Source organism: Rhipicephalus sanguineus, chromosome 1 (assembly GCF_013339695.2).
Source record: "Rhipicephalus sanguineus isolate Rsan-2018 chromosome 1, BIME_Rsan_1.4, whole genome shotgun sequence".
Lineage (NCBI taxonomy): Eukaryota > Metazoa > Arthropoda > Arachnida > Ixodida > Ixodidae > Rhipicephalus > Rhipicephalus sanguineus.
In genome coordinates this window covers 229,456,299-229,479,280 of record NC_051176.1, presented here as the reverse complement: position 1 = coordinate 229,479,280, position 22,982 = coordinate 229,456,299, and the positions used below count along the sequence as shown (strand labels likewise).

The 22,982-nt window shown below is 45.2% G+C and overlaps 19 non-coding genes across 19 annotated transcripts; all 19 read left to right on the top strand.

Annotated features, from left to right (window-relative positions):
* The first annotated feature begins 9,330 nt into the window (after positions 1 to 9,330).
* Positions 9,331 to 9,402, top strand: Trnac-gca (transfer RNA cysteine (anticodon GCA)). Its single transcript has one exon. It is a non-coding gene; the product is annotated as a tRNA-Cys (tRNA).
* Positions 9,403 to 9,479: 77 nt separating this feature from the next.
* Trnac-gca (transfer RNA cysteine (anticodon GCA)) lies at positions 9,480 to 9,551 on the top strand. The gene has a single exon. It is a non-coding gene; the product is annotated as a tRNA-Cys (tRNA).
* Positions 9,552 to 19,098: 9,547 nt separating this feature from the next.
* Positions 19,099 to 19,170, top strand: Trnac-gca (transfer RNA cysteine (anticodon GCA)). Its single transcript has one exon. It is a non-coding gene; the product is annotated as a tRNA-Cys (tRNA).
* An 80-nt stretch (positions 19,171 to 19,250) lies between these two features.
* Trnac-gca (transfer RNA cysteine (anticodon GCA)) lies at positions 19,251 to 19,322 on the top strand. Its single transcript has one exon. It is a non-coding gene; the product is annotated as a tRNA-Cys (tRNA).
* Positions 19,323 to 19,399: 77 nt separating this feature from the next.
* Positions 19,400 to 19,471, top strand: Trnac-gca (transfer RNA cysteine (anticodon GCA)). The gene has a single exon. It is a non-coding gene; the product is annotated as a tRNA-Cys (tRNA).
* Positions 19,472 to 19,551: 80 nt separating this feature from the next.
* Positions 19,552 to 19,623, top strand: Trnac-gca (transfer RNA cysteine (anticodon GCA)). Its single transcript has one exon. It is a non-coding gene; the product is annotated as a tRNA-Cys (tRNA).
* Positions 19,624 to 19,700: 77 nt separating this feature from the next.
* Positions 19,701 to 19,772, top strand: Trnac-gca (transfer RNA cysteine (anticodon GCA)). Its single transcript has one exon. It is a non-coding gene; the product is annotated as a tRNA-Cys (tRNA).
* A 77-nt stretch (positions 19,773 to 19,849) lies between these two features.
* Trnac-gca (transfer RNA cysteine (anticodon GCA)) lies at positions 19,850 to 19,921 on the top strand. The gene has a single exon. It is a non-coding gene; the product is annotated as a tRNA-Cys (tRNA).
* Positions 19,922 to 20,000: 79 nt separating this feature from the next.
* Trnac-gca (transfer RNA cysteine (anticodon GCA)) lies at positions 20,001 to 20,072 on the top strand. The gene has a single exon. It is a non-coding gene; the product is annotated as a tRNA-Cys (tRNA).
* A 79-nt stretch (positions 20,073 to 20,151) lies between these two features.
* On the top strand, positions 20,152 to 20,223 carry Trnac-gca (transfer RNA cysteine (anticodon GCA)). Its single transcript has one exon. It is a non-coding gene; the product is annotated as a tRNA-Cys (tRNA).
* A 79-nt stretch (positions 20,224 to 20,302) lies between these two features.
* Positions 20,303 to 20,374, top strand: Trnac-gca (transfer RNA cysteine (anticodon GCA)). The gene has a single exon. It is a non-coding gene; the product is annotated as a tRNA-Cys (tRNA).
* Positions 20,375 to 20,453: 79 nt separating this feature from the next.
* On the top strand, positions 20,454 to 20,525 carry Trnac-gca (transfer RNA cysteine (anticodon GCA)). Its single transcript has one exon. It is a non-coding gene; the product is annotated as a tRNA-Cys (tRNA).
* Positions 20,526 to 20,565: 40 nt separating this feature from the next.
* Trnac-gca (transfer RNA cysteine (anticodon GCA)) lies at positions 20,566 to 20,637 on the top strand. Its single transcript has one exon. It is a non-coding gene; the product is annotated as a tRNA-Cys (tRNA).
* Positions 20,638 to 20,716: 79 nt separating this feature from the next.
* Trnac-gca (transfer RNA cysteine (anticodon GCA)) lies at positions 20,717 to 20,788 on the top strand. Its single transcript has one exon. It is a non-coding gene; the product is annotated as a tRNA-Cys (tRNA).
* A 79-nt stretch (positions 20,789 to 20,867) lies between these two features.
* Positions 20,868 to 20,939, top strand: Trnac-gca (transfer RNA cysteine (anticodon GCA)). The gene has a single exon. It is a non-coding gene; the product is annotated as a tRNA-Cys (tRNA).
* Positions 20,940 to 21,016: 77 nt separating this feature from the next.
* On the top strand, positions 21,017 to 21,088 carry Trnac-gca (transfer RNA cysteine (anticodon GCA)). Its single transcript has one exon. It is a non-coding gene; the product is annotated as a tRNA-Cys (tRNA).
* A 77-nt stretch (positions 21,089 to 21,165) lies between these two features.
* Trnac-gca (transfer RNA cysteine (anticodon GCA)) lies at positions 21,166 to 21,237 on the top strand. Its single transcript has one exon. It is a non-coding gene; the product is annotated as a tRNA-Cys (tRNA).
* A 79-nt stretch (positions 21,238 to 21,316) lies between these two features.
* Positions 21,317 to 21,388, top strand: Trnac-gca (transfer RNA cysteine (anticodon GCA)). The gene has a single exon. It is a non-coding gene; the product is annotated as a tRNA-Cys (tRNA).
* Positions 21,389 to 21,467: 79 nt separating this feature from the next.
* Positions 21,468 to 21,539, top strand: Trnac-gca (transfer RNA cysteine (anticodon GCA)). The gene has a single exon. It is a non-coding gene; the product is annotated as a tRNA-Cys (tRNA).
* Positions 21,540 to 22,982: the final 1,443 nt, after the last annotated feature.

Genomic DNA, 22,982 nt, shown 5'->3' with positions numbered 1-22,982 from the left:
CATAAACATGCAGGGTGGCAGAAAAAAGGCAAAATGGTTAGAGATTGAGGGACAGTTAAACAAGGAACAGACAGGTGTTTATGCGGTTACAGAAACACACCTTAGAGACTTGGAAGAGCCACCACATATTGACAATTATATTTGGGAAGGATGTAACAGGATCACATCAAAAAGGAGAGGTGGGGGTGTTGGAATGCTAATTCATAGCAGAACAAAATGGTATAGAGGGAAACAAACGTGTTCAGAGCACATATGGGTTTCGGGCACAGCAAGTGGAAAGAAAACGTGGCTAGGTGTAGCTTACTTGTAGACGGGGAATAACTGCAGAGAAAAGAATCTGGAGATAGTGAAATGCATAAGCACCGATATTAAAGAATTTGGTCATGATGCCGAAATAATCCTTCTAGGGGACATTAACGCTCACATTCATGACCTTGATGGATATTCAAACACCAATGGCAAGTTATTGCTAGATCTCTGCGAGCAACATAGTCTTGAGATAGTTAACGTGGGGCTTAAGTGTGAGGGGCAGATCACGTGGGAAGTCGGAAACAGACAATCGAGCATTGATTATTGTCTCATGACAGAAGGAATATATGACAAACTTAGAGAGATGAGAATAGACGAGGAAGGCATTAACAGCTTGGGTAGTGATCATAAACGCACAATATTACAAATGGGATATAAAACTGAAAATAAGAACATAGAATCAAAGTTTGGCAGCTTGTATCTAAATGACAAACAAATAAATGTAGCCGCAAGAGTCGAGGAAAAAGTAGACGAACTACCAGGCAAAGACTGGAAGTATAGTGAGCTGCTACATGTAATCACGAAAGAAATGAAAAAGAGAAGAAAACTATTTGTTGGAAAGGAAAGAGAAAGCCAAAAAGTTGGTGGAACAAAGAAATCCGGGAGGCGATCGAGAAGCGACGTGAGGCATCACGGGAGCACAGACAGGCAAAAAAGGAGAAGCGGCCACAGGACGAAGTCAACCAAATATGGGAAATATATTTAGAGCAAAAATCCATTGTGCAGAAATTAGTCGAGGCAAAAATTAAAGGTGAAAATGAACGCTGGATGACAGAGATTCGCGAAAAGAAGAAGGCCGCGCCTAGGATATTTTGGAGCCACCTAAAAGCGCTGGGTAGGAAGTCTGTCACAATGCAACAACATACGGTAGATGAAGGAGGAAATCGATTGGAAGGGTATGAAGCGCTAGGTTACATCCGAAAGATAACCGTCGATTCGTTTAAAAAGGTCGCCCAGGGGATTCCCCCGGTGAGTAAAAGTACGCAAAGGAGTGCAACCGACGAAGATGTAGTACTAGAGAATTTCAATTGGAAGAAGGCCGAAGGAAAAATTCCTAAGCACACTACTCCGGGCTTAGATGGGGTTCCCGTCAGCCTCCTTAACGAACTCGGACATAACACTAAAGAAGCACTGCTGAAAGCCGTAGAAAAGTGCTTACAGGAGAGGGAAATACCAGACAGTTGGCGAAAAAGTAGAATGAACTTAATCTATAAAGGCAGGGGAGAAAAGGATAACATTCGCTCGTCGTTCTTGTTCTGCGCTAAAAAATGTAACAGGGGGACGACACGGGAACACAGACGTTCACACAGACACGGGAACACAGACGCTCGTATAGACCGCTAACCATTACATCGGTGCTATACAGGTTGGCGATGCAGGCAGTAAAATTAAAAATAGAAGCGTGGGTAGAACACAATGATATTTTGGGAGAACTTCAGAATGGATTTCGAATCGACAGGCGGTTAGACGATAATCTGTTTGTTCTTACCCAGTGTATAGAAATATCGAAAATAGAAAACAGGCCCTTATACGTAGCTTATCTAGATATCACCGGGGCGTATGACAACGTTAATCAGGAAATTTTGCGGGATATATTGAAAGAAGTGGGCATAGGTGACGACTGTATACAGCTTTTGAGGGAAATATACCGAGAAAATACAGTTTGTATAGAATGGGAAGGCATAAGTAGCAAGGACAGCGTTGAAATGAGCAAGGGGCTGAGACAGGGATGTATTTTGTCCCCGCTGCTATTCATGCTGTACATGGTGAGGATGGAAAAAGCGCTAGAAGGTAGCAACATTGGATTTAATTTGTCACACAAACAGGTCGGCACGATGGTTGAGCAGAAGCTTCCAGGTCTATTTTATGCTGATGATATTGTCTTATTTGCGGACAGTCAAGATGATACACAGCGACTGGCAGATATATGCGGAAGGGAATGTGAGGCTCTAGGACTACGATTTAGTGCAACAAAATGTGGATTGATGGTATTCAATGATCACGAAGACCATGCGGTCTTAATACAGGGCCAAAAAATACCGAGGGTAAGCGAGTACAAGTACCTCGGAGTATGGGTAAATGAGGGGGATAGATATATGGAGGTACAAGAGAAAGCATCGGTAGCAAAGGGAAAGATGAATGCTGCAATTATGAAGCACAGAGATTTATGGGGATACAATAGGTACGAGGTGCTTCGAGGGCTGTGGAAGGGTGTGATGGTCCCGGGGCTTACATTTGGGAACTCAGTGGTGTGCATGAAGTCAGAGGTACAATCAGGAATGGATGTAAATCAAAGGACGGTGGGCCGCCTCGCGTTGGGCGCTCACGGGAAGACGACAAATGAGGCTGTAAAGGGTGATATGGGATGGACAGGCTTTGAAGTGAGGGATGCTCAGAGCAAAATGAGATTCCTAGAGAGGTTGAGGAAAATGAAGAAGAGTAGATGGGCAGAGAAGGTTTTCAGGTATTTATATAGAAAAAGCGTTGACACGCAGTGGAGAAAAAGAACTAGGAGGCTCACCAGTGAATGTACGGCTAGCAGTGCGGGCGATATGGCAACAAGGAGCATTAAGCGGAAGGCCAGAGAGGCGGAGAGCACTTATTGGATGACAGCGATGGAAAAGAAGCCGGCTCTGTGTAACTACCGAAAGGGAAAAAACGAAATAAGGAGGGAGAGGTTTGATTATAATTCAAGGGGAAGCGCTTTACTGTTTGAAGCAAGGTCGGGCTGCCTTAGAACGCGTAGTTATAAAGCGAGATTCAGTAACGAAGAAGAACAATGTACATGCTGCGGGGGAACCAAGGAAGCGATGGAACATGTACTGATTGAATGTGGCGATATTCACCCAGGTACAGGGTTGCCACTGACTTTCGAGTAAATGTCGCCAAACGACGAGCAGAAAGTCGCCAAAAGTCGCCATTTTTTTACGAATTTCGCCAAAAAAGTCGCCATTCTAGATATGTGCGGCATATCCTGTGCCATTCAAAGCCCTTAAAGTATATTGACATTTCTCAATGCCAGGCGCATCGCCCCTTCACCATGGGAGTGCTTGGTGCACCTGGTTCTCCGACTAGCCGCAAGATGTGCGCGGAGGCGCAAGTATGAAAGGAAAAAACGCTCATGATATCCTTCCATCCCTGTCCGCTCGTTTCAAAGGTAAAAGTGTGGTAAACCTTAGGCGAAATCCGCGAAGGCGTTGTTTGTAGACAGCTTTACATCCCCTCATATGAAAAAAAGGATTAACAGGTTTATTGAAAGTAGTAAGATAGAATTCTTACAGGTATCGTTCATTAGTGAGTCTTATGCCTTTCAGTGTGAACTAATATGATACCGGACGCCACTGTCCCTTTCATATATAATCACTTATATCTACCCGCGTCAATCCAGTGCGTCATAATTGAACAGGTAGACATTGTAAAATGTTATATAGCAATTGTTTTCATTGCACACATCCACCGAGAACAGTAGAAAATGCCTGAATAAATAATTAAATAAAATAATAAACGAACACCCGCGTATCCGCCCATCTTCGCTATACGAGCTCGATTAGGGGATACTGCAGCGGTGAATAGGTCGCCAAGCTATTCAGAATAGTTTGAGCTTTGGCGGAACAAATGGCCGGAACACACGACCAACCCGTCATCTAGCCCCTTCAGAAGCGAAACTTTAGCGAAGCTCTGAAGCATCTAGATGAATCTAGATGAATTGAGTTAGAAGCGTCTAGATGAATTGAGGAGATACACACGAGTTACAGGACGGACATACAGAACGGCGCGCAATGTGCACCTCAAAACCCAGAAAAATACAGAGAATAGTGCCGCTCATTCGTTGGGAAGGCACTGAGCTTAGGATGCATAACTCAGTGGAGACCTAAGCTGAAAATCGCCAAAAATTCGCCATGTCGCCATTCATGATTTTAGGTCGCCACGGGCCTCTCAAATTCGCCAATTTGGCGAAAAGTAGCCACCATTGGCAACCCTGCCCAGGTATACGTGTGGGCACGAGTCTACAGGAAGCCTTGGGTTTTAGGGACGACAATTGAAAGCTGAACACGTCCGCGATAGAAATAAGTAAGAGACGGTTAGAGTATTGGTGGCAGAAAAGTAGAGATAAAGTACAAAAATAAATAATGGGGAAAAATAAGGTCATTCTGCCTTAAGAGGCAGAGAGATGGACCGTGAATTTATTTTTTTTTTTGGTATAGTAACATAGATTTAATCAATGTAGATAAGGTATTAAGCCAACATGAAACAAGGAAGGCTTTTTTTTTTCTTCGAGCCTGGTGGCAGACATGTCACCGCCCCGTTATAAAGGGGACGCTCATAGCATCCATCCACAGAACAATTGGCAAACCGAAACTCGTGAATACACATCACGAACAATTGTGAAACCGAAACTGGTGAATACAATCGCAACACAACAACCATTCCCTCCTCGAAAGAAAGTCAGTTTATGAAGCACTAAAACACTGCCCACAGGAATGACACATGACAATGCACACAAAAGTCAGTCCATGTCTTAAGGCATTAACACTGCACCAGCACTTAATGAGACAAGATTGTAGAAATTACGAACCTAGCTGTTATTATGACATTGAACTATTGAACATAATCCTCATATCACTCTAAGAAAAAAAAGATTATGCGTGACTCTTTTCGGAGAGTTCTGACTTGCCACGTATAGGGCTCTCTTTAAATAGTCACGGTGACTCTCTTGGTGGGTCAGGGTCGGCTCGCTTTAGGAGAGTCCCCTGACCCTCTAGGCAGAGTGGAAAGACTCTCATCCGAAGGATCACGTTACCACTTATAGGAAGTCAGACGACTCTTGCCGGTAACACTCCTACGGGGGTCAAGTGACCCACACCGAAGCGTCAAGCGACTCCACAAGTATTTTAAGCTACTCATTTGACCCTTGCTCTACTTTTGCGCGGCTACTGTTGAAAATAGTGGAGTATTCATTTTAAGCAAGTCCAATAATACTTGCCGTTCTGCCCAGCGACTGAAAAAAAAAAAGAATGGTTCAGTTTTAGCATTATTTTAATAAAACTCGTCAAAACGACACATCATCATCATCATCATCAGCCTCTCAACGCCCACTGCAGGCCAAAGGCCTCTCCCATGTTCCGCCAATCAACCCGGTCCTGTGCTTTCTGCTGCCACGTTATACCTGCAAACTTCTTAATCTCACCTACCCACCTAATTTTCTGTCTCCCCCTCACGCGTTTGCCATCTCTTGGAATCCAGTCAGTTAATGACCACCGGTTATCCTGCCGACGTGCTACGTGCCCGGCCCATATCCATTTCTTCTTCTTGATTTCAACTATGATGTCCTTAACCCCCGTTTGTTCCCTGACCCACTCTGCTCTCTTCCTGTCTCTTAAAGTTACACCTATCATTTTCCTTTCCATCGCTCGCTGCGTCGTCCTCAATTTAAGTTGAACCCTCTTTGTACGACACATATTTTCCAGCAAAGTTATATAGAAAGCGCAAAAAGATTGTCTGTGATTTCCAATTAAGAAGTTTGGGTATTCCTCATTTAGATGCTTCTATAAGTCTAGCCAACTAAAATGTGTGACTGTGATGTGCACAGTGTCATATGGTGCTAAATAAACAGCAGAAATCGCCGTCATGTTTCCATATTTATTCCTTATGATTAAGAATAAATCAAAAAGTGGTGACGGCTTGAGGCATCAGACTTGTAGCTTGCTAGGTTGTCGCTCCTGTCCAGCGTGAGCACCATGAAAAACGGTATCTGAAAAGCAGAACGTGATATTATGATGAGAAAATGAAATTGCATGCAAAGGTTTGCAAAACCTAGTATACACAATAAGTGGTTCACACAGACATAATGAAGGCTAACAACAAAACAACAAAGTACATCCTCCCGCAGTCAGGGACGTGCCGTGAGCGGTTATTGACCGCATGTTTTACAAACGTAACCCATCCTTAAATACTCAGATAAACAGATGCGATTACGAGGGCCCGATCGACACCCAGCGCGTGCGTACGCCGTCTACGTCGAGATCAGACATGTCATATGCTAGAATTAGCGCACATAACTCCCACAATCACGTACACTCACTCGATTCTGTTATAACGCCCAACGTCATCGCAGTGTATGCAAACCACGAAAACAGTAAAGAGAAACGAGGGAAAAGAGTGCACGGCGGCGGCCGCAACAACGCGCGCCGTCGAAAGTCTAGCGCTTTTTCACTTTACCGTCGAGGCGTGTCCAACTTGAATGACTACCGCGTACGTTCTGGAACCCACCGCACTATATCTGCACCTCAAACTGCCGTCTTTAAGCCAACAAAAACCATTATAGTATATAGTGCGTCTGAGCGTTCTGTGCACAGGCTTCTTTTTTTTTTTTTTTTTTCACGTTCCCACGCGCGGAAGCACGCTGCACACGCAAGGTCGATGGAAATGTTATTATGAAGTAGACTAAAGTGCATCTCAAAACGACATCTTGCACCTTCAGTAGTGCAGACACGACGTGCGATCAGCAAGAAATGACCCTCGATAATTGTTTGCATTGCTCACTTTATGGGAGCTTGTACAGCAACGCGCATAACGGTGGCAACTCGTTAACTGATAGCTTTAGTTGGGCATCCGCAACAGCCCCGCGGGCGCAGGCTGCTGTTGGAAATGGCTGGCAGATAACTTCAGCAAGGCTGCTACGGACGCCCAGCTAAAGCTGTATAATTAGTACCTACGAAAGCAGTACACTCACCGTTAACTGGCGCCCGTTGTCGGTGTCCGCAGCTCCATGAATATTCCGCCCTCCAAGCGTCACTTCGTGCACGGAGCCGGCGTCAACACCACCGAAGACGCGCAACCAACGCAACCACGCAACGCATTCCAATAGACGAGGAGACTGAGAGATTGAGACGACTGAGAGAGGAGAGCGGCGCCACCCCGGCGCCAACCCCGTGTGCGTCGGCGAGCAAGGCGCCACAACGGCGCCAAAGGGCAAGCGCGCGATATGTATGGCGTATACGGCGGCTCTTCCGTATACCGAAGCCAATCGAAACGCGCTTCAGGAGGGTCCAGTGACTCCTTTCGAAATGCTAACTCTTTTTCTCTGCCTGTACCTTCCAAAAGGGGTCAGATGGACACCCGAAGAGAGTCATGGTTCCATGACCCGCTTTTGACTCTCTTTTTTCTTAGAGTGTAGACTTGGAGAAGGCTTTCGATAAGGTGTCGCATGAAATTCTTCTCCTTGTCATGGAACGCGCCAATGTAGGTTCCATATTATTGGAAGGGGTAAAGATGGGCTACCGCAACGCATCGACGCAAATTGTAGTTAACAAAATGTTGACTCACAGCATTAACATCAGGACGGTTGTAAAACAAGGATGTGCTCTTTCCCCACTAGTATTTGCAATATTCCTAGAACCATTTTGCTTAATTGTGATGCATAATAATGACATCAAAGGATTTAGTCTTGATACCAGCGAAATAAAATTACTAGCGTACGCGGATGACGTTGTCATATTCTGTAAAGATAAGCAAAGCGTAAGCGAGGTGGTTGAAGTGACTGCAAAGTTTTGTAGCATGACCGGCAGTGCTGTAAACTGGAGCAAATCGCTGGGTTTATGGCATGGAAGCTGGGAAGCTACTCCAATGCTTTTCGAAAGCATGACATGGACCACGGCACCGATGAAATACCTTGGCGTACCATTAAAACATTACAATGACACAAAAGAATATTGGCCACAGGAAATCGATTAGGTGAAGGAAAAGAAACGGCTAAATTCGGAGGCCGCAACATGTCTATATTCGCACGAGCGACAGTGTGCAATATCTTTCTGGTCGCGAAAATATGGTATGTACTGCAGTTTTTATGTATATCAAGAATGAGTATCCAGAAGCTACACAGAGTTTTCGCTATGTACACATGGGGTTCAGCTTGGGAGCGAATGAGCCGTACTAATTTATTTCTACCACTGAAGGCAGGTGGTCTCGGATTAGCACATTTATTTTTGAAACAGGTAGTGTCACGATTTTTGTTCTTGCGGGATCAAAGAAACAACTTCCTGCGCACAGTTATTCAACTAAGATTAAGTGATGCTCTCCCAGAATTTATTATCTCATCAGATTATAGAAAGGGTTTGAGAATAACAGGATTCCTGCGTGAAGTGGTATGGTCTTTGCGGTTTTTGCAAGCGCGTTTTTCATTGGACTATCTTAGTAGTGTTACAAGGAAAAAATTGTACAAAGACGTCATTGACGTCACTTTACCGATGCCAGTATACCGATCCATGTACAATAAAAGCTGCAGTGCAAACGTGTTGAAACGAGTTAAGAGAATGCCAATACATGCGTCATGTAAAACCTTTTTCTTTCAGCTACACAGTGCGACATTGCCTGTGAAACCTTGGCTAAAAGAAAGAGGGATTTTTGTGCCGTGGACAATCGATTGTCTCAGATGCAGAAAGCCTGAGACGATCGAACATATATTTCTGGATTGTTCTGATGCGCTATTTCTGTGGGACGTGCTACAACGCACCTTGAAAAAGGACTTACCAGTAACACCATACGGCATACGCTTTCTGCCAAGGATCTGTGACGATGGTGTGCCGTATGATATGTTCATGGTGATGATGTTACATAGCATATGGAAGACTCGTATGGCAGTGCTCCATGAAGACATCGGTATATTGTCACCGAGAGAGTACTTCAATGAGAGCATTGTTTATATACGTGAAAGCCTTAAGTCATGACGGATAAACCAAAGTGGTATCATCTCCTAGATAGTTTGATATGCCATAAACCTTTTTAATGTCAAGCATTGGCCAAGATTGGTTAATGTTTGTTTTATCATTTGTATCATGGTTTTGTATTGCAACTTCGCAATAAAGAAAAAAAAAGGGCATAGCTCAGTGGTAGAGCATTCGACTGCAGATCGAGAGGTCCCCCGGTTCAAATCCGAGTGCACCCTTTACGTCATACCTTTTGTTTCGACATATATTTTTATACCGCAGTAAAGTATGTCATTTCCGTAGGGCATTCTCACCTGGGGGCATAGCTCAGTGGTAGAGCACTCGACTGCAGATCGAGAGGTCCACGGTTCAAACCCGGGTGCCCCCTTGTCGGCATACCTTTTGTTTCGACATATATTTTTATACCGCCGTAAAGTATGTCATTTCCGTAGGGCATTCTCACCTGGGGGCATAGCTCAGTGGTAGAGCATTCGACTGCAGATCGAGAGGTCCCCGGTTCAAACCCGGGTGCCCCCTTGGCGTCATACTTTTCTTTCCACATATATTTTTATACCGCTGTAATGTATGTCATTTCCATAGGGCATTCTCACCTGGGGTCATAGCTCAGTGGATTCCACTTCCGGTTGCGAAAGCGTTAGGACGTGTGTATCATGAGCTCCGTTGGGGCAGCGGCCCAGCTTAGCCGCGGTTCCAGGATTGAAATGCCACAGGATTATGCCGTCATTTTGCCCCCTCTGCCAAATGGGTATGTGGTTCAGAACACTGTTTTTCTGCACGCAGATGTAAAAGGAATGCCTTATCATGCGGAATATTTTCGTGAGCCCCTTTTTCGACGTGTCCCGCCCACCGAGGTTCTTGCGCTTGGCGCGTACCAAATGAATCACGTGTGGGCGGTGACCTGTAAAAGCGCTGAAGGTGTGAAGAAACTTTTAGCTGAGCCGCAATTGACTGTGAAAGGCCTCAAATGCATGGTAATCGACCCAAGCCACCGCGACGTCCGTCTGAAACTGCATTGGTTGCTCTACCACGTGCGAGAAGACGTCCGAAATGCGCTGATCCCTTACGGGACGGTCGTTGACGTAGGAATGGATAAATGGCGAATTGATGGCTACACGCAGCAGAATACCATGACAAGAACCGTGACGCTCCGGCTCAAGGCTGTTATGATCGGCCTGCCTGGCTTGGCGCCGCTTTGACGCATGAGACGTTGCGGCTAAGACTACCCTGATTTCTTCCGGGTCAGCGGTTCCAGAGATGCACCAAGAGCGGCGACAACACGAAAGTCGTTCGTCTAATTATCTCAGGTTGTCTGCGCCCCTCGTAAAACCCTTTGGGCACGCCTGACCGACTGACAGATTAGGAAGAGTTGTTGACCGTCGAGGCGGCTTGCTTTGTCGTCAAGGTGCCCCGGACAAAGGGCCCAGCGTCTGGGAACCGTCTGCGGATGCATTTCCCACGTTCTCCGTGGCGCCTTGGTGCCGCTGTTTCCACAATTCGTGGTCTGCCTGGCGCCGCATACCCATCACTGCAACAGACTACGAAATTGACTTCCACGTAAGACTCAACGTCTTCGTGCTGTGCCGTGTTGTGCGCGGTGGGCAGTGTTTTTCCCTCGCCATGGGACGAACTGGACGTGCCTCTTTCTCCTTTCGTGGGTTGGGAAGGAGGCGGCGTTTCACCTTCCCCTTTTGGGGGCGGAGGTGAAGATGGAAATTTTCATTGGACTGTCCTGGCCTCCATTGTTTTTTCCTACAGGGAACCCTGGGAAGGCCCGGACATAAAATGCGAGCGCCGATGCGCTCCCGACAAGCTCTCACAAGTTCTCTCAAGCTCTCACAAGCTCCGAGAAGCTCCCAGAAGCTCGAGAGCTTCCATGATGCTAACCCCATCATGTAGCAACACGCTACCTGTAAATAATGTAATAAACGTTACTGGTTAACAGCTCCGGGCTCCTCTCCTCGACATCTCCCCGGGACTCTGGCTGGCTCCGGTCCTCTGGGCAGAACCCTTATCACATCAAGGCTAACGTTACGCTGGACGATATACCCCACCAGTTACGAGTTGGAGGGGAGCTCGCACTTATTGTGGCACCCGAAAGAGCGCCGAGATGTTTGCGCTGCCAGCAGATTGGCCACATTAGAAAGGACTGTCGAGTTCCGCGGTGCGACACGTGCAAGCGCTTTGGACATGCCCCAGCGAGCTGCACGAGGACGTATGCGGCAGCTACCTTGAACACCGGGAGCACGGATAAATTCGAGCTCACTATGGTTGAGGCCGAAGCCGAAGAATCGGTGAAATCAAAGGCTGATTCTGTAGGGAAAAGCCTAAGTACGGCAGGCATGACGCAGTTGAAGAAAGAAGCGGCAAAGTCAACTGACAGTGCAGGGGTGGTGCAACCTATTGCAGAATCACCGGTGAAATCCAAGGTGACTTCTGCAGGAGAAACACCAAGTACAGGAGGCATGACGGAAGTGAAAGAAACGGCACAATCAGCTGACAGTGCGGGTGTGCAGTCTGCCGCAGAATCACCGACGAGCGCAAAGGAGGCACATGTATCAAAGGAGTAGTTACTCAGACTGTCCAGGAACCTTCCGACGGTTGTGCCATGGAGTGGCACGTCGCCGAAGAACATGGGACGGGAGGGAAAAGACCACGAGACGCAGTCCCATCAGAACCAAATGATGCAAGCAGTCAAGAACCGCCAGCGAAAGCGGCTGTCTTTCGGAGGCAGCGGTTGATGGTCAAGCCAAACGTCGTAGAAGGGGAGAAGAGGGCGGCCAAACCGCCCCCTTGACGACGCACTAGGTGCGCGCCCCCCTGCCCAGAAGGTGTGCTTGATGACTGAGTAGGCGTTATTCAGCGCAGACTGTTTGGTGAGCACTTACTTCTACTATAGAAATGGCAGTGAGACTTGAGCGAGCAGTACGGTTTGCCAGTATAAATGTACGCGGGTTAGCTTCTATAGAAGGCGGCAGTACCAATTGAGTAGATTGTTTTCGGAGCATGAATTCGGCGTGATTGCTGTGCAGGAAACCAAATTAGCGACCGAGGAGGATACCGATCGCATGGTATTTACCTTTCGCTCAATGTATAACGTTTGTGTGTCCCACGCCAATGGCTTATCAGGAGGGTGTGCTCTTTTGATCAGAAAATCGATGGGCGCTGTTGAAAGAAGTGTAGTAAGCAGTGATAACGGACGTTCTGTAGTGTGTGATTTTTCTTTCTTGAAATTGAATGGCGCGTGATATGTGTGTATGCTCCGAACCGAGACAGTGAAAGGAAAGTTTTCTTTCAAGAAATAAGAAATTTACTCGAATGTGACAAATATGTAATACTTGTTGGTGATTTATCTGCGTGTGCGCGAAAGAAGACCGTGCCAAGCTGGTCCAATTATGTGATCAAAGCGCGGTGTTTTTGAATGAATTGATTGCAGAGAAGGGATTGGAAGATGTTGGCCTATGCATGTATAATGGTAGAGTTCAGTTTACGCACTTTCAGGGTCTAAGCCACGCACGGTTAGATAGAGCGTACATCCCGCTGGACCTTGTTATGTGCTGTGATGATTATATTGTTACACCGGTGTCTTTCAGCGATCACTGTATGATTAGCTTTACACTTGGTGCTAGGGAGAGGATACCTAAATTTAACTGGTACCTGTAGAAATTAAACAATAATGTCTTGAATGATGAAATTTTTGGCAGAGATGTAACCGAAGCCCCTACAAAGCTATATGATAATCGAAAAGACGACTGTGAAGCGAAGTGGGAAACGTTCAAACAAGATGTCAAAATGAAAGCGATAGAACAAACTACTAAAAATAATTTTGAGAGGAAGCAGGAGGAAAGGAGCCTACAAAGGCAACTACAAGCTCTCTTGCAGGAAGAAAGTATGAAACCTGGCTTGTTTACCGAAGAAATTAGAAATACTAAAAACAAACTGAAAAACGGCAGGAAGTGGAAGATGGAAGCTGCGATGAAAAAATCCGTAAAACAGGGGGTGGATGCTCGAGCCAACGTTTCGACAAGTGGACTTGTCTTCTTCAAGGCTGGAACTGATTTCCTTAGCTATCGTGTGTATATGCTTCGTGCCCTCTCCAAAAGAGGGGAGAAGGGGTGGGGGGGGAGAGGCCACCGCGACGATTGGGTGAGTCATAGGGACGGAGAAAAAAAAAAAAAGGGTGGGGGGGACGGGAGGGTGTACGTTTCACTGAATGATTGTCAATGGAAGCACGTGGCATTTTAACAATAGTAGGTTTTAACAAACGTACACCCTCCCGTCCCCCCCCCCCCCCTTTTTTTTTTTTTTTTTTCTCCGTCCCTATGACTCACCCAATCGTCGCGGTGGCCTCTCCCCCCCCACCCCTTCTCCCCTCTTTTGGAGAGGGCACGAAGCATATACACACGATAGCTAAGGAAATCAGTTCCAGCCTTGAAGAAGACAAGTCCACTTGTCGAAACGTTGGCTCGAGCATCCACCCCCTGTTTTACGGATTTTTTCATAAAAACAAACTGGAAATCTTAGACAGACAGAAGTATAAAGGTGCTATAATAAGAACTAGAAGTGAAAAGCTTTGGATGGGCGAGACACCCACAGAAAGAGCTCTGGGGGACGAAAAGAAATATGCACAAAGAAAAGAAGTAAAGGGAATAATGCACAAAGATAGGCTGACAAATGAAAAAGCTCAGATAATGGAAGCGTTTGTGGAACATTATCGCGATCTGCTCGGAAAGCGTATACCGATGGCCAGAGGCTTTACTGACCTCTTTCTCCCTATCATGCCCAAGCTTGACGCAGATACACAAGAAAGATTAGGGGCTCCTATCAGCATGCAGGAAATAAAAAAGAGCTATCGAGGACCTAAGCACGGGGAAGACGCCCGGCCCAGATGGAATCGGAGCTGAGTTTTATAAAACGTTTAAAGAAGACGTAGCAAATGCGCTGCACGAGGTTATGGTAGAAGCATATGAAAAGAAGAAACTACCGCGCTCTTTCACGCGGGCGCATACTGTCTTTATTCCGAAAACAGATGATAGCACCAAACTACAATCTGCAGTATCATATCGACCTATAAGCCTTTTGAACACTGATTACAAAATATTCATGAAGCTTTTAACCAGGAGAATGCAGAATGCCATCGAAAAGATTGTAGGAACACACCAGACATGTGGCAGGTCGATTCCACGAAAGATAAAAAAACGCTGTATATTTGATGTTTCCGATTTTCCTGATAATTTTGTATGTTGTGCACATATGACTGCACAGCACGAAATCGCAGTTCGTTTTCAAATAAAATTTTTTTTCAACACAGGAAAATTCGACAAGTGTCGCCGGTTGACGACAACCATTTTACGAAGAGTGCGTTTTCGTAAATTCGCAATCATGCTGGCAGCCACTGAAGCTATATATTACAAATATCTTTCTTTTTGGCCGAAGTAGAAGAGAAAATAGGTCTTGTCATTTCATGAAATTCTGAGCAAATTATGTATTTTTAAAAATTCACGAAAAACGCTGCGTTTTTGAAAATCAGTCAAATTTGGGACGCTATGGCTACTTCTGTGAACATCTTATCTTGTTCATATTTGCAGTATCAATAGGCCTTTATGTGAATAATGAACCTTTGCATTTGTATTTCTCTAATAATTTTCAAAGTAGTAAATTTTCATGCTCGAAACACTAAAAAGAGAAAAGTGCTCCTCGATTCAAAAATCTATAATAAAAAAAACCCAATCTCAATTTTGTTCAACGTCCCCCAAAATGTTCTCAAAGAACTGCAGAATCATATTATGAAAAAAAAAAACATGTTGCATCATTTTTATTAGAACAAAGGCAGAAAATGTCAGACATTGTGTTTCCAGAGCATGGTCGCTACTGCGTAAAGGACATCTCTAGTATCAAGAAAATACAGTAACACGTCTTTTTTCTTCTCTGAGCTTCGCTGAACAACAGTAATGATCTATGGTCGGAAATTGGGAACTGTTTTGTAAAGAAAAAGACCGTTCCAATTAAATGCATTCGCGTGGTTTGCGACTTCACGCCAGTGTTAGACATCCCTCAGTCCACAGTAGGCACTTTCAGTTGTAGCCTTCTTTTCTTTCATCTATTTTAGTTGAGTATAATTCATATCTTGAGTGCTAAAGAACGCATTCCCTCCATGCGTCTCTTATGATGATGTGCTGTGCCAGAATTGAGAGATTGGTATAAAAGCCAAGGTCTCTTCATGAATGGAAATGAATTTCTGGAGAGCGGTCGCCAAGAGGTGTGGTTTTTGTTGGCCCAAATGTGTACGTTGTCAAACCTTATGTGATCAAAACAGAGTTTAAAAAGAATCGATTACGTGAAGATTGGTGGCAGCAGTTCTGGCCACGGACAAAACACGTTTTGTTTGCATTGCATCTGCTTTGTTTTGCATCTCCTTGTACCTCTTGAAGCAGTGCTGGCAGATCTGGTCTCCCTCTTGAATTGAGCGCGGATCCTACTTCATGACCCTCCGCAAAAGAGACTCGACCCGATATCTTCTACATAACGAAAATTCCGCTGCAGCGGAATTTTCTTTTTGTGCACCATGAGGCAGTCCGTGCAAAATATCGGTCATGGCTATAACGCCTACCCATAGCCACCTTCAGAGCGTAGGACAGTGATCGCATCAAAGTGAAGCACAATTTGGATGCTTAATTTATATCTCACGTGGTGTCTGGCTGACTGGCACAACCGTGTTCGTTGCTGTCGTCTGCTCAGGCGGGCGTCTATCGCGCCGCCCTTTGCACCTGTCCGCCTAACGCATGCTACTCCGTTTACACGAAGGCGTGTAGCGCGGGCCACTCGATCCGCCACACGATCCGCATGGTGCGGATCCAGAGGCCGGGCGGGAGAGCGACGAGCGGTGAAAAATGTATCGTGTAACCAACGCAATCGACACCCCAGCTTTTTCTCGTGCAGAGCGACAAAGCCTGGCAAACAATGTATGGCTGTTGTGCTTAGGTTGCACTGCGTACTCGCCGTTCACCACTGCCGCCATTTGCGATTTCTCACATTCTTACAATGCATGATCGACTCAGCTACACAAATTTCGCGTTTAGCTTCGTTGCTTTTATATAAGCGCATTTACTAAAAAAAAATTATCCAGAGGAATGAAAATGTCCGTGCTGCCCGTCGCCGAGGAATATAAGTGGTGTCGCAAATGCATTTAATTGGAACGATCTTTTTTTCTTTACAAAACAGTTCCCACTTTCCGACAATAGATCATTACTGTTGTTTAGCGAAGCTCAGAGAAGAAAAAAGACGTGTTACTGTATTTTCTTGTTACTAGAGATGTCCTTTACGCAGTAGCCACCACGCTCTGGAAACACAATATTTGACATTTTCTGATTTTGTTCTAATAAAAATGATGCAACATGTTTTTTCATAATATTCTGCAGTCCTTTGAGAACATTTTGGGGGCCTTTGAACAAAATTGAGATTGGGGTTTTTTTATTATAGATTTTTGAATCGAGGAGCACTTTTCTCTTTTTGGTGTTTCGAGCATGAAAATTTACTACTTTGAAGATTATTAGAGAAATACAAATGCAGAGGTTCATTATTCACATAAAGGCCTATTCATCCTGCAAATATGAGCAAGCTAAGATGTTCACATAAGTAGCCATAGCGTCCCAAATTTGACTGATTTTCAAAAACGCAGCGTTTTTCGTGAATTTTTAAAAATACATAATTTACTCAGAATTCCATGAAATGATCAGAGCTATGTCCTCTTTACTTCTTCTTCCGCCAAAAGGAAAGATATTTGTAATATATAGCTTCAGTAGCTGCCAGCATGATTGCGAATTTACGAAAACGCATTCTTCGTAAAATGGTCGTCGTCAACCGGCGACACTTCTCGAATTTTGCTGTGTTGAAAAAAATTTTTTTATTTGAAAACGAACTGCGATTTCGTGCTTTGCAGTCATATGTGCACAACATACAAAATTATCAGGAAAATCGGAAACATCAAATATACACCCTTTTTTTATCTTTCGTGGAATCGACCGGCATTAGAGGTCGCAGCATTACAACAAACATACATGTAGTAAGAAGCGTTCTAGAGATTTGTGATGCCTTCGAAGAACGAATATCAATGATGCAACTAGATTTACAAAAAGCTTTCGATCGTGTCTCACATGAAGTATTGTTCAGTGTGTTGAAGCATGTGGAAGTTGGTGACATAATCTTGGATGGTCTTAAGATGGCATACTCGCAGTTTGTAACACGTCTGATAGTCAATAGGCAGCTCAGTGAGGAAATTGAAATACTCAGTTCTATCAGACAAGGATGTCCGGCCTCAGCATTGTTATTCGCCTAGGCAGCTCAGTGAGGAAATTGAAATACTCAGTTCTATCAGACAAGGATGTCCGGCCTCAGCATTGTTATTCGCCTAGGCAGCTCAGTGAGGAAATTGAAATACTCAGTTCTATCAGACAAGGATGTCCGGCCTCAGCATTGTTATTCGCCTAGGCAGCTCAGTGAGGAAATTGAAATACTCAGTTCTATCAGACAAGGATGTCCGGCCTCAGCATTGTTATTCGCCATCTACCTAGAACCCTTTTGTTTATCAATCATTAATAACACAAGTGTCCATGGCTTTTGGTTACAGAATGCGGAGATAAAGCTTCGCTTACGCCGATGATGTGGCGGTACTAAGATAGACAGAATATATGTGAGGTTGTTCACATGGCAAATAAATTTTGTGACATGATGAGCAGCATAATTAATTGGGACAAAACAACTGCCTTTTGGTACGGTAATTGGGATATGAGACCGGAGGTATACCTCAACGTAAAATGGGAAAGTAAACCCTTAAAGTATCTCGGTGTACCTTTGGAAAGCTATCGTGACAACACGGACTACTGGAAGGGTGAAGCAGAAACACTCAAGCAAAAAGCAAACGCTTGGGGTGGTCGGGATTTGTCTATTTTCGCGCTTGCGTCCGTGTGCAATATGTTCCTGATATCCAAAATATGGTACGTCATGCAAGTCATCTGTATGTCGGGCGTTAATATGCAGAAATTTCATAGGATTTTTGCTGTGTTTGTGTGGAAATCGCCATGGGAACGTACAAGTCGTTCAAATTTATTCCAGTTCGTTTGCAACGGAGGAGTTGGTTTATGTCATTTATTTATAAGACAAGTTGTCTCTCGTTTTATGTTCCTTCGAGATCAAAAAAATGAATTTCTGCGAACTGTGATACAAGTAAGGCTGTCTTCGCGCATTCCGGATTTTGTTGTGTCATCAGACAATGAAATGGGCCGATATGTGACCGGTTTTTTTAAAGAAGTTATACAATCTTTTGAATTTTTGAAAGTCCGATTTTCTATCGAATATCTTTCCACTGTTAAACGAAACAAGCTGTACAAAGATCTCCGTGATGTCCTGTTACCAACACCCTTGTACAGATCTGTGTTCAATGGAGATCCTGGACAGGACGTTTTAAAAAGGGTCAAAAGGATGAACGTGAAAGCAGGGGCAAAAACATTCCTTTTTAAACTTCATTCCCGTACGCTCCCCGTAAAGCAATGGTTACCGGATAAGGGAATCAATGTGCCATGGACAACCAATTGTTTACTTTGTAAAACACCTGAGACAATAGAGCATGTATTTATTCATTGCTGGGACGCAGTCTTTCATTGGGACATCCTTCAAAGAACATTGAAAAAAGAGCTGCCCATTACGAGCTATGGAATTCGTTTTCTGTGTGTGGACAATGAGGACGACGTCCCATATGACATGTTTATGATAATTAGTCTTCACAGCATCTGGCAGACTACAATGGCTGTCCGACACATGGACCAGAACACGCGTCATGTCCGGGAAAACTTCATTGTAAATATACGGCATATTGCTGAAGTGTATAGAGCACAAGAAGAACCTCCCCGCTGGTTGCCAATGTCGGACGAACTGTGTCACTTGAAAAAATTTTAATGTGAACACTTCGGACCAAAGCTTGGTCGAAGTGTGATTTTACCATTCCTGTTTCTGTGTGACCACCTGTAAAGTAAAACAGGCAATAAAGAAAAAAAAAAAGGGGGGGGGGGGGGGGGGGGAAGCTCACTGGTAGAGCATTCGACTGCAGATCGAGAGGTCCCCGGTTCAAACCCGGGTGCCCTCTTGGCGTCATGCCTTTTCTTTCCACATATATATTTTTTATACCACTGTGAAGTATGTCATTTCCGTTGGGCATTCTCACCTGGGGGCATAGCTCAGTGGTAGAGCATTCGACTGCAGATCGAGAGGTCCCCGGTTCAAACCTGGGTGCCCCCTTGGCGTCATGCCTTTTCTTTCCACATATATTTTTATACCACTGTGAAGTATGTCATTTCCGTTGGGCATTCTCACCTGGTGGCATAGCTCAGTGGTAGAGCATTCGACTGCAGATCGAGAGGTCCCCGGTTCAAACCCGGGTGCCCCCTTGGCGTCATGCCTTTTCTTTCCACATATATATTTTTTATACCACTGTGAAGTATGTCATTTCCGTTGGGCATTCTCACCTGGGGGCATAGCTCAGTGGTAGAGCATTCGACTGCAGATCGAGAGGTCCCCGGTTCAAACCTAGGTGCCCCCTTGGCGTCATGCCTTTTCTTTCCACATATATTTTTATACCACTGTGAAGTATGTCATTTCCGTTGGGCATTCTCACCTGGGGGCGTAGCTCAGTGGTAGAGCATTCGACTGCAGATCGAGAGGTCCCCGGTTCAAACCCGGGTGCCCCCTTGGCGTCATGCCTTTTCTTTCCACGTATATTTTTATACCACTGTGAAGTATGTCATTTCCGTTGGGCATACTCACCTGGGGGCATAGCTCAGTGGTAGAGCATTCGACTGCAGATCGAGAGGTCCCCAGTTCAAACACAGGTGCCCCCTTGGCGTCATGCCTTTTCTTTCCACATATATATTTTTATACCACTGTGAAGTATGTCATTTCCGTTGGGCATTCGCACCTGGGGGCATAGCTCAGTGGTAGAGCATTCGACTGCAGATCGAGAGGTCCCCGGTTCAAACCCGGGTGCCCCCTTGGCGTCATGCCTTTTCTTTCCACATATATATTTTTATACCACTGTGAAGTATGTCATTTCCGTTGGGCATTCGCACCTGGGGGCATAGCTCAGTGGTAGAGCATTCGACTGCAGATCGAGAGGTCCCCGGTTCAAACCCGGGTGCCCCCTTGGCGTCATGCCTTTTCTTTCCACATATATATTTTTATACCACTGTGAAGTATGTCATTTCCGTTGGGCATTCGCACCTGGGGGCATAGCTCAGTGGTAGAGCATTCGACTGCAGATCGGGAGGTCCCCGGTTCAAACCCGGGTGCCCCCTTGGCGTCATGCCTTTTCTTTCCACATATATATTTTTATACCACTGTGAAGTATGTCATTTCCGTTGGGCATTCGCACCTGGGGGCATAGCTCAGTGGTAGAGCATTCGACTGCAGATCGAGAGGTCCCCGGTTCAAACCCGGGTGCCCCCTTGGCGTCATGCCTTTCCTTTCCACATATACATACTCACCTGGGGGCATACCTCAGTGGTAGAGCATTCGACTGCAGATCGAGAGGTCCCCGGTTCAAACCCGGGTGCCCCCTTGGCGTCATGCCTTTTCTTTCCACATATATATTTTTATACCACTGTGAAATATGTCATTTCCGTTGGGCATTCGCACCTGGGGGCATAGCTCAGTGGTAGAGCATTCGACTGCAGATCGAGAGGTCCCCGGTTCAAACCCGGGAGCCCCCTTGGCGTCATGCCTTTTCTTTCCACATATATATTTTTATACCACTGTGAAGTATGTCATTTCCGTTGGGCATTCGCACCTGGGGGCATAGCTCAGTGGTAGAGCATTCGACTGCAGATCGAGAGGTCCCCGGTTCAAACCCGGGTGCCCCCTTGGCGTCATGCCTTTTCTTTCCACATATATTTTTATACCACTGTGAAGTATGTCATTTCCGTTGGGCATTCTCACCTGGGGGCATAGCTCAGTGGAAGAGCATTCGACTGCAGATCGAGAGGTCCCCGGTTCAAACCCGGGTGCCCCCTTGGCGTCATGCCTTTTCTTTCCACATATATTTTTATACCACTGTGAAGTATGTCATTTCCGTTGGGCATACTCACCTGGGGGCATAGCTCAGTGGTAGAGCATTCGACTGCAGATCGAGAGGTCCCCGGTTCAAACCCGGGTGCCCCCTTGGCGCCATGCCTTTTCTTTCCACATATATATTTTTATACCACTGTGAAGTATGTCATTTCCGTTGGGCATTCGCACCTGGGGGCATAGCTCAGTGGTAGAGCATTCGACTGCAGATCGAGAGGTCCCCGGTTCAAACCCGGGTGCCCCCTTGGCGTCATGCCTTTTCTTTCCACATATATATTTTTATACCACTGTGAAGTATGTCATTTCCGTTGGGCATTCGCACCTGGGGGCATAGCTCAGTGGTAGAGCATTCGACTGCAGATCGAGAGGTCCCCGGTTCAAACCCGGGTGCCCCCTTGGCGTCATGCCTTTTCTTTCCACATATATATTTTTATACCACTGTGAAGTATGTCATTTCCGTTGGGCATTCGCACCTGGGGGCATAGCTCAGGAAAGAGAACAATTGGAAATGCCGATAAATATTTCCGAGATAGAAAAAGCTATCGACGAGTTGTCTGTTGGCAAAGCACCTGGACCCGATGGATTGGGAGCAGCAATGTATAAGACATTTAGAAGCGTAATATCTGTAGCCTTACATCGTGTATACACAGAGGCTTTAAGATTAAAGGAGCTTCCGTCTTCATTTCGAAAGACGCACGTAATACTAATACCGAAGACCGAAGACCCTATAAAGTTATTGTCCGTGAAGTCTTATCGACCGATCAGCTTAGCCAATGTAGATTATAAAGTGTTCATGAAGGTTCTCGCCAGTAGGTTGCAGATGGTGATAAAATCATTAGTTGGACCACATCAAACTTGTGGAATAAAAGGACGCACAATAAACACCAATGTTCATGTAGCAAGGAGTGTGTTGGAGAGTTGTGATGTGTTCGAGAGCAGAGTGGCAATGATGCAATTAGATATGGAAAAAGCCTTCGATCGTGTAAACCATGACATTTTATTTTTGATACTAGAATATGTTAATGTAGGGTCTGTAATATTGGAAGGGGTAAAAATGGCTTATAGAAAGTGCTTTACGCGTATTGTGGTTAATGGGCATGTTACTGAAAGCTTTCAAGTGAGAAATGGCGTGCGGCAGGGTGATCCCATCTCAGCTTTATTATTCGCAATATACATGGAACCTTTCTGTATGAAGATTATTGGGAACGATAGAATAAGGGGTTATCAACTAATGGAAAGTGAAGTCAAAATGTTAACATATGCAGATGACATTGCTGTGTTTTGTCGGGATAAAGAAAGTGTCAGTGAAGTGATACGTGATGTGGTCTCGTTTTGCAAGTTCACAGGTAGTGCAGTAAACTGGGATAAATGCCTAGGCTTGTGGCACGGATCTTGGGAGACCACCCCGCAAAACTATGCAAATATGAGATGGTTAATTGTACCAACTAAGTACCTTGGTGTCCCCCTGCAGCATTACAGAGACACAAATGATTATTGGAAGGAGATATGTGAATGTACACGTGAAAAGACTCAAAGCTGGCATGGCAGGGAACTTTCTATGTTTTCTAGAGCGACTGCATGTAATTGGTTCATTATTTGTAAAGTATGGTATGTCCTGCAGTTCCTCTTCATGACAAGAGCAAATGTGCAAAAATTGCATAGAGTTTTAGCAGTTTTTGTTTGGGGGTCGGTATGGGAGCGTACTAGCCGGACAAACTTATTTCATTCTTCCAAAAATGGTGGTCTAGGATTGGCTCATCTGTTTCTAAAGCAAATAGTGTCAAGATTTATTTTTTTGCGTGACCAATGTAACCCTTTTCTGCGAACGTTTATGCAAAT